A 10,326-nucleotide genomic window follows, 5' to 3' on the forward strand; every position below is an offset into this window, starting at 1 on the left:
GCCCAAGAAATCTGGAAGATTAGGTCCCTCTTTCTAATGTTCAAAAATGCTTTTATGTTTCAATATAAGCCAAAACCAACCCATTTATTTTCAGCATTTCAAAGATATTATGCTTTCAAAACAAAGGAGATCACAGGCATGCTGCATTTGGTTTAACAAAGTAAGTACTGATTGCATAACACATTTAATTACATTTAGGATATCATTTGTATCAAGGTAGTCATTATATATTACCTATTAGTTATACTTCATTATTATATGAGATAAATTAAATTTAAACATGTTAACAATTCATGGTATGAATCATCAAGTTGTCTTATTTACATTTTTCCCCATCAAGTTTTTTGCATCTGCATTTATTTATGAGGGATAAAAACAGTAGTTAGGCAACACGAGGTACCTTCTAAAGTTCCAGGGATATAAATTAATATTATAATAAATCCATAACAGTTCAATATTGAGGTACAATTTACTGAATTACCATATGCATGTTTTATTACAAATGCATGTTTAGTTAAGATAAAAATAATTATTAGAGTCTGTATGTACAGAATGAGTTAAGATGTGATTTTTTTAATGTACAAAGAAAATGAAAGTAACAAAGGCTTATAACAGAAATTAGAATAATGTCTTATTTATAAAGGGAAACATATTTTACCTGTGATTTAACAAGTTGTCTTATTACCCTGATTGTACCCTTACCCTGTTATCTGTAGGGTCTTAAAACAAGAATAAGATAGCTACTTTGTCTAAGTCCAGAGACAATTCCCGTTTTACACCTAGTAGGGTATTCTTAAGTATTGTATTGGAAAGAAATTGAAACACACTTGTTTTCACTCTAGTTAATATGAAGAACAATATATTAAAATGAAAGCAATTTTTTAAGATCAAGTCTTTTAGTTTCATCTGTATGGTAGATTACAGGTGTCTGTAAATGCCTTGCTACTCCTCTAAGTAAGAGAGAATCAAACTTTTTCCTGTTCTTGAATCTGAGCAGATCTTGGTGAATTGTTAGCCCAAAGTAATGTAGTAGAACTGACCTTTCAGGAATTGCAGAGGCTTGGCCAAAAGGGACATTTCAGCTTGGGCCTGGGTCTCTTGAAATACTTCTCTAGAAGCCCTGAGTTGCAAGGTATGAATTCCAATTACCCTGAGACTGCCAGCTGAGTCCAGCTGACCAGCATTCAGCCACAGTGCAAACTAGACCATCCGGCCCAGCACATTTGTCCAGTGAATCTAAAGAGTGAACTCTTTTGGTGCCATGTGCATTTTCTGACTCAGAGAATTTTGATATGTAATAAATTTAGTGTTTAATAAACTTGGGTTTTGGGGGTTGTTAAATGAAACAAGCTATTTCTTTTTTGGGAGGATTGGAGGTGATCCAGGTTAGCGATATAGGAATCCACCAGAAACACTTTAAAATATCATACATTCCTCATAAGCACACGTTTACTATGGCGTCATTTTAATGAAGTGATTTAATCACACCCCTAGGTCACAGACCTAAGGGCTACAACTTGATTTGGATGATATCTCATAGTCTGTAGGTTAAAACGTATCTTAGACAAGGTGAGGAAGAACTGGTAAAGATTTTTTTTTTTTAATTTTAAACTCCATGTAATTCATGTTATACAATCACAAAAATCTTCACATAAACTGAATCCACCCAATTTTTGGATTGCAAAGTTTGTAAACGTGTGTGTGTGTGTGTGTGTGTTTACGTCTCAAAAAATTTGATTGATTGAACATGTATGTATGTTAGTTTTGACAGTTTTTCTATCTTACACATACTTTCAATGAGTTACTTTTTTTAAGGTGATGTTCTGGATCCTTTCAGGCAGGCCTACATTTTTGTCAGTTTCCAGAGGAACTTTACCAACTCAGACTTCTACCTGTGTGCCTTTGCAAATGCCTATTCCCAAATTTAGATAGTATATAGTTTTCTTTGTTATCTATGGAAGAGTTGCTTTCAAAAGTTTTCTAAAATACAGTAGTCCCCCTGATTTACTCAGGGGTATGTTCCAAATCTTCAGTGGATCCCTGAAGCCACAGATAGTACTGAACTCTATATATCTATGTTTTTTCTTATGCATACTTACCCACGAAAAAGTTTAATTCATAAATTAGTTACAGTAAGTGATTAACAACAGTAACTAATAATAAAATAGAGCCATTATAACAATACACGGTAACAAAAGTTTAGCAAAATATTGTCTCTCTTTCTTTCTCAAAAGATCTTATTGTACGGTACTCACCCTTCTTATGATGATGATGTAAATGATAAAATGCCTCTGTGAGAAGATGAAGTGGGATGGATGACAAAGGCATTGTGATGTGGCTGTTAGGCTACCATTGACCTTTTGATGAGACATCAGGAGGATCATCTGCTTCTGGACTGTGGCTGACCACTGAAATCACAGAAAGTGAAAACACAGGTAAGGGTGGACCACTGTACATTAATTTATAGAAATTGACAGAAAGGTAATTTATTCTGGTACTAGTTGTGTTTATTGATGATATATTGTATTTTGATGTATAAGGAAGACCATGCATGTAATATCTTAATCCCATCTACTTGTATCTACTACATCCTTATTCACATTTCCGTTTAAATTAATATGTTAACATATCAAGTGACTATATTTTGTCACAAGAAACCTCTATCTTAAAATAATGTAAATAGCAACAACTAACAAAGTCAATGAAATGAATTGAGAAAAATAATACTTTTTCATAAGATGGAAAAATGACTTCTACTATAAAAATAAATTTGTTTGGTGCAAACTTCAGTTGAAATAAAGACTTTCACTGAGATTAGAACTTATAAGATTTTAGAAGCATAAGTAATCATGAAATCTGTACATTACCTTAATTACAGTGTTTACCAACTAAGCTCAATAATATTCAAATTACCATCTATATATTAACATGTATACATTGTAATTACATCCTGGGAGGCTACTGCCTAGATCCAGTTGGGAAGATATTTTCAAACTGTAATCATTACATCCTTTGAAGAGTAGAGATAGAAGGTATTAGGATTATTTTATTTTACAATACATGTTTTATTTATAAAATGCTGTTATTTCCAAATGGATACTTTCTTATTTTAAAAAGGAAAGGAAAGGAAACAAAATGAAACGAAAGGAAAGATTAAAAAAAGAAAAGAAAAGAAAACAAAGGAAAGGAAAGGAAAAAAAATTCTATTCTAAGCATAAACTATACCTTTGGTAAACCATATCACATAGTAATTAGTGTGGTCATAAAGAGAAACAGCTAAGTATAAATTTTAACTAACCAAATATTTCAATTCAAATGAAAAATGTCCTTTTAAAAGAAAAAATCTTTATGCTCTGTAAAAGAAAATTTATATGTAGAAAATACCAAATTTCAATTTTCAATTATAAGGACTAAAAAGAAGAGCAGCTGTTTGGTAAAATTATTGCTTTCTTTTCATTGAAATCACAGTGAAATACACATTCAGAAAATCTAAAATGAGAGTGAAGAAAATGTCATGTTGCCCCAACCCAGAAAGCTTTGTTATATTTAGGATAATATTCTCAAAACATGTCAAAATGTCTTACTTTTTATACTTAGATGAAGTTGTTGATTTATGAGTTGTTTACATTTCACCATATTTAGAAAATTAATTTCCTACATATCAATCATCAGAACAATTGTTAGGGCTTCAACTGAGCCTTGAAAATGTACGTTTATAGACATAAGACTGGGACAGAGTATGCAAGTGAAAATCTCATGCAATTAATTAACAAATTTCTAAGAAACAGACTCATTCATCAAGTTAACTTTTGTGTTGGAATGTGTCCTGTCATTCTAATCAAAGGATCACCGAAATTGTTATCATTGAAATAAAAAAAAATACATCTTAAGTAGCTTAATAGAAACAATGGGATAGGCTGGTGATGGGTAGTAAGGAGGGCACGTATTGCATGGTGCAGGGTGTTATATGCAACTAATGAATCATGGAACTTTACATCAAATCCAGGGATGTACTGTATGGTGACTAACATAATATAATAAAAAAATACTATTATAAAAAAAAGAAGAAATAGATGAGAAACATAAACTAGATAATAGAGTGGAAGAAAATATTTTAAGCTCAAGAGATAAGTTCAACTATGGAAAAACAACGTTCAATTTAAGTTAATGGATGAGATCATGGCTTTCTGTGTTTAATTCTAATGCACATCTGGAAGAGATTTGAGAATGAAGTACTTTCAATGAAGGTAATAGGGGAGAATTTGTTGTGAACTGGTACAAGACAAGGATCTTTAGAGCCTAGAAGCATGATTTCCAGTCATGGAAAACAAAACAAACAAACAAAAAAACTGAAAAGGATGCCACAAAAAAAATTCCAAAACACTGAGGCAATGGGATCATAAGCGAAGACTGATTACTTACAAAAAAATAGTAGATTTCGCCACTGCAAAAAGAGGTGCCAGAAGTCAGTGAAATATTGTCTTCAAAGTGTTGGGGAACAATAACTTAATTTGCAATTGTTTACTTAGGTCAACTATAAATAAAGAACTTACAATTCACAATACCCTTTTCTTTAAATTTTGTTGTTATATGGACACTTGAGAGATTCTAATGAAAGGTATGGACTCCTGCCATACATAATACACATACATGCTAGGTTTGCATAAAACTTTAGATTTGTAAATGCCCTGATCTCTGCTCTAGAGAGCACATCCTTACCTGTGACTCAAGCTACTGTGGTACCTATGAGTACCCATGGTATATAAGACTGTATATACTGAATACTTATGCTCCTCTCCTTAGAATCCCTGTAGTTTCTTTTTTTTTTCAATGAATTATACTGATTTTATTAAAAGTATTATCCATTATGTTACATACAAGGCTCAGTTGAAGCCCTAACTCAATTCACAGACTCAAAATATATTTCATGTTTTTTTCAGGCAATCTCAGGCACTGGCACTCTCAACTTCTATTCATTCAAGTAGAAAATGCCTGCCCTAGCTTCATATATATGCATGCAGAAACAGAGTCTTTAGAAGCCAGACTATATAATTACTGGTTTGGGGAGAGGGATTATCTATTTGTTTTCTTCTGTTACTAGTAATAGCACTTGACATTCCAATATAAGTCTCCAAAATTTTGGTTTTTTTTTTTTAAGAGAGAAACTTATAAGGAACAGTGTTCTTTAACTTTTGAGTTCATATACGACTCAGAATGGCAAAAGGATCTATAAAACTACTTTCCCTTAGCCGTTGAACCCATTTTGAAATTGGCACACATATAATGTCTTTGATGCAATAACCTCTGTTCCATTCTTTCCACCCAAACTGACTGGAGGGTGAGAACTGTATAATTGCTGATGACAGTGGCTCTGAAAACAAGCTGCTTGCCTGAAGAGAATCTCTGTATCACCAGCATCTTGCTATTTGAGCTAGAAAATGTTTCCGTTCTTAGATATGCTTTTTCTTTTGTGAATATTTAGCCTCTCTTTTCCCACCTGAAAATAAGAATAGTGATAGTAAATCCTTCTTAGGTTATTGTATCAAAGATTTAAATTATTTATATCATTTATTACAGTTGCTGAAATAAACACCCCTAACCAGTTATCACCCATTATAATTAGTTTAAATACTTAACCAGTCATATTCTATTTCTTTTGGAAGAACAGCTCAGTTACTTCAAAATATTATTAGTGTTGACTATGGGATAGAATGAGTGAATTTTAAAGGTAATGACATTCAACTAAATTGAGTAAATTTACTTATACATAAATATATTTTAATTTCATACTTTGGATAAGTGAATATACAACTTGGAAAATACCTATACTTGGAAATGTTTTGAGAAAAGATTAAAATATTACTTAAATTATTAATATTAATATCAAAAATATTTAAATATTAAAGACGTGTTGTGGTTTACATGTAACGAAAGTTGTTGCATGTAAAATTTCAAATCAAATTCTTGTCTTGTTTTTCTTTTGTTCACGTAAAGAACAGTAGTTAAGTTAGAATGTTATATCTAACTGAAACCCTAACAGACTTGAACTCTTCAGATCAAATTATACACTGAACTAAGATAAACTGAGGAAAATATCAGTCGAAAAAACATTACTTGTCTGCTGGAAAATTTCTCACATTTCCTAAAACAAAGAGGGCAAAATCATACAGAATTCTGTCTACTATAAATATGGAATTTCTGGCTGTAAGAGAAAGTAGATTGCATGTAATATAAGCAAAACCATCTATATAATTTTGTCAGACAAATGCAGTGTATTATATATTATGCTTATTATATTAACTTATATAATTGATTTGCTTATAAAATATGAGAAAATAAGCAAGGGAAATAAAAGCAAAAATGAACTATTGGGACTTCATCAAGATAAAAAGCTTCTGCACAGTGAAGGAAACAATGAACAAAACTAAAAGGCAACTGATAAAATGGGAGAAGATATTTGCAAATGACATATCTAATAAAGTGTTAGTATTCAAAATCTATAAAGAACTTATCAAACTCAACACCCAAAACACAAATAATCCTGTTAAGAAATGGGAAGAAGACATAAATAGACATTTTTTTCAGAGAAGACATCCAGACCAACAGACATATGAAAAGATGCTCAACATCACTCATCATCAGGGAAATACAAATCAAAACCATGATGAAATACCACCTCATGCCTGTCAGAATGGCTAAAATTAACAACATAGGAAACAACAGATTTTGGCACAGCTGTGGAGAGGGGGGACCTCTCTTACACTGTTTATGGGAATGCAAACTGGTGCAGCCACTCTGGAAAACAGTATGAAGTCTTCTCAAGAAGTTAAAAATAGAACTATGCTATGACCCAGCAACTGCCTTACTAGGTATTTAACCAAAGGATACAAAAATACTGATCAAAGGGGCACGTGCACCCTGATGTCTATAGCAGCATTACCAACAATAGCCAAACTATGGAGATAACCCAAATGTCCATCAACTGATGAACGGATAAAGAAGATGTGGTGTATATATACAATGGAATATCACACAGCCATCAAAAAGAATGGAATCTTGCCACTTGCAACGATGTGGATGGAGCTAGAGTGTGTTATGCTAAGCAAAATAACTCAGAGAAAGACAGTTATATGATCTCACTGATATGTGGAATTTAAGAAACAAAACAGATGAAGATAGGGGAAGGAAGAAAAAAAGAGAGAGGGAAGCAAACCATAAGAGACTATTAATGATAGAGAACAAACTGAGGGGGGGATATGCTAAATGGGTGATAGGTATTAAGGACGGCATTGTGATAAGCACTGGGTATTATATATAAGTGATGAATCACCAAATTCTACTCCCAAATCCAATATTACACTCTGTGTTACTAACTATAATTTAAATAAAAACTTAAAATAAAATATGAGAAAATAAAGTTGACTATTCCATCAAAGTTTTATGGAAATTTAATTCACAGAAGCATTAAAATATTTATAGTTGCCAGTTTGAAGGGTGGATACAAAATGTCAGGAAATTTTTAATACAGTCCACCTAAGTGCTCGCATGTACTCACACTTGGACATTTCAGATTTTAATATAAATACAATGTGTATTATAACACAGCACTTAACTGATGTGAAGAATTTCTGTAGGACAAGTTTCAGAAGATATATTTAAAAGTTTTTTATCAAATCAATTTGAAGTGACATTCAGCATATTTCACTACATTCCATGTGAAATATAATTTAACTTGTTCTGAGCATTAAAATCATTATTATGAACATTGTTTATTTTCCCTATCATACTACAGACATTCTTAAAGACAGGGGAGGAGTAAAAGACATCACCCCATTTAACCAAGAGCTTCAGACAACTGGATGTAGGAGAGTTAATGCCTTTTTATTTTTTTTAAAGATTTATTTATTTATTTGGAGTGCATGCGTGAGCACGGGGAGGAGCAGAGGGAGAGGAGAAAGAGGGAATTTCAAGCAGATTCCCTGCTGATATGATGCAGGCTCAATTCCAAGAGCCCAAGATCATGTCCTGAGCTGAAATCAAGAGTTGACTGCTCAACCAAGTCACCCAAGAGCCCCTCAATGTCTTTTTTTAAATACTGATGAGCTAGAATATAGAAAGTTTTGTGTTGGTGTGATTAGAAATGGTTTCCTCGGCTGTCTCCATCCTGGATCTCTATCTTATTATTTTATGTATGGATTGTGGAGATGGCCTTTTCACTTGTCTCACTGTCTCCATCTTACTTGTTCTATCTATTTCTGCATTCTGTTGATGATTAACCTTCTAAAATCCCGCTGCTATTCTTTCACAGTCATATTTAAAAACCATCAGTCCCTGCCCCATGTGCATCATTGCATACACCAGTGAGCTCTTAAAATAAGATGAATATTCTCCAGTGGATGTGAAAGCTCACCTGTTGGAGGCATACAAATATTCTTAATAATATTTTAGATTTATATTTGTTAAAATAAATAATTAAAATTGATTAATATTTAATTTATGATATTGTACAATTTTCTTACTAAGAGTATATAATGAAAAAGTTTGAAAACAGTTCATAAGGCCAAATGCAAATATATTAGCTTTTCTTTTATTTTTAAACTTGTCTCTAAATATTGTTTATGCCAGAAGTCTTCACACACAAATCAGTCTACTCACTATGCTAAGTGTTCATTCCATTCTTATAAATACTACACAGTTGACCCTAAGCTGCACAGATCTGAATTGTGCAAGTACACTTATTTGTGGATTTTTTTCAATAAATATACTGGGAAATCTTTTGGAGATTTCTGATAATTTGACAAAACTCACAAGTGAACTATGTAGCCTAGCAATATTGAAAATAATTAAGAGAAAGTTATGTATGCCATGAATACATAAAATATATGTAACTTATGTAACTCTAATCTCTTTTACCATTTACTACCATAATATCTATTATAAGAAGCTAAAATTTATCAAAACTTATGCACACACTTATAGACCATACATTATTTTTTCATTTTTGATGTCTAGTGTAAGTAACACATGTAACATCTGCAGTGTTTTGTATCGTAGAGGACAATACTGATGTAGGTACTGACAGACAATTCATCTGGGAAACAGACTATATAAACTTATAGTATTAATAAATACAGTACTGTAAATGTATTTTCTTTTCCTTATGATTTCCTTAATATTTTCTTTTCTTTGGTTACTTTATTGTAAGAATGCAGTATAAATACATATAACATACAAAACATGTATTAACTGACCATTTATGTTATTGATAAAGCTTCCAGTCAACAATAGGCTATTAGTGGGGAGAGTCGAAAGTTATGCATAGATTTTCAGTTTTGCAGGAGATCAATGCCCTTAATGCCCTCTTCATTCAGGGTCAACTGTATTTAGTTTTGCTATTCCCCCTCACAAGGATGTCCTTTCTTTTTGTCATTCGCTCTTTTCTTTTTTTTTTTTTTTTTAAAGATTTTATTTATTTATTCGACAGGATAGAGACAGCCAGCGAGAGAGGGAACACAAGCAGGGGGAGTGGGAGAGGAAGAAGCAGGCTCATAGAGGAAGAGCCTGATGTGGGGCTCGATCCCAGATCGCCAGGATCACGCCCTGAGCCGAAGGCAGATGCTTAACCGCTGTGCCACCCAGGTGCCCCTGTCATTCGCTCTTTTCAAGTACAATCTAAATTCTAACTTAATGCAAGACGTTAACTGGTTATGCTTTAGAAGTAGAAATGCTCTTTCTGGAATCATGTGTTGCTTACACTGGTGCTTTGAGAGTTAGGTTAGCCTACTGTAGAGTAGCATGACATAAGTCATCTTGCTTCAATAAGGCTGCAAGACTCAGAGACAGTGTGCCAAACGGGGTGGATCGTTGCAATTTCTGTATCACTAAATATAAATGAATGAAATGTTTATTTCCTAAGTTTTCTTATAATCATATGAAATTATACAGTTGAACACTGTTTTCAGACTTTTTAGTTATGACATCTTCATGTGTTACTCAATTAAGCCATCTAAGACTTCCTCTATTCTTTAGAGACCCTAGAAATAAATCTAACAAGGTTTACTGGGAGTTAGTGCTATGAAGTTACTGCTCTTCAGCAATTAATTATATAAATTTCATTAAAAATTTATTTAAATTATCAAGTTTCTTAACTTTTCCTTTGTAGCATTTTTTCCTAATTCATGAATATTCTTAAATAAATGGAGATAGCAGCTTCCTTTTCTCTAGTAATTGATCAATGATTTTCACTTGTTTCTGAAGATAATTTCTCTATACTCATTCTTTGCTGTCAATTGATAACTAGTTTTATTGCATTTACCTCTGTCATAG

The sequence above is a fragment of the Ursus arctos genome, unplaced genomic scaffold, assembly GCF_023065955.2.
Source record: "Ursus arctos isolate Adak ecotype North America unplaced genomic scaffold, UrsArc2.0 scaffold_4, whole genome shotgun sequence".
Taxonomy (NCBI): Eukaryota; Metazoa; Chordata; class Mammalia; order Carnivora; family Ursidae; genus Ursus; species Ursus arctos.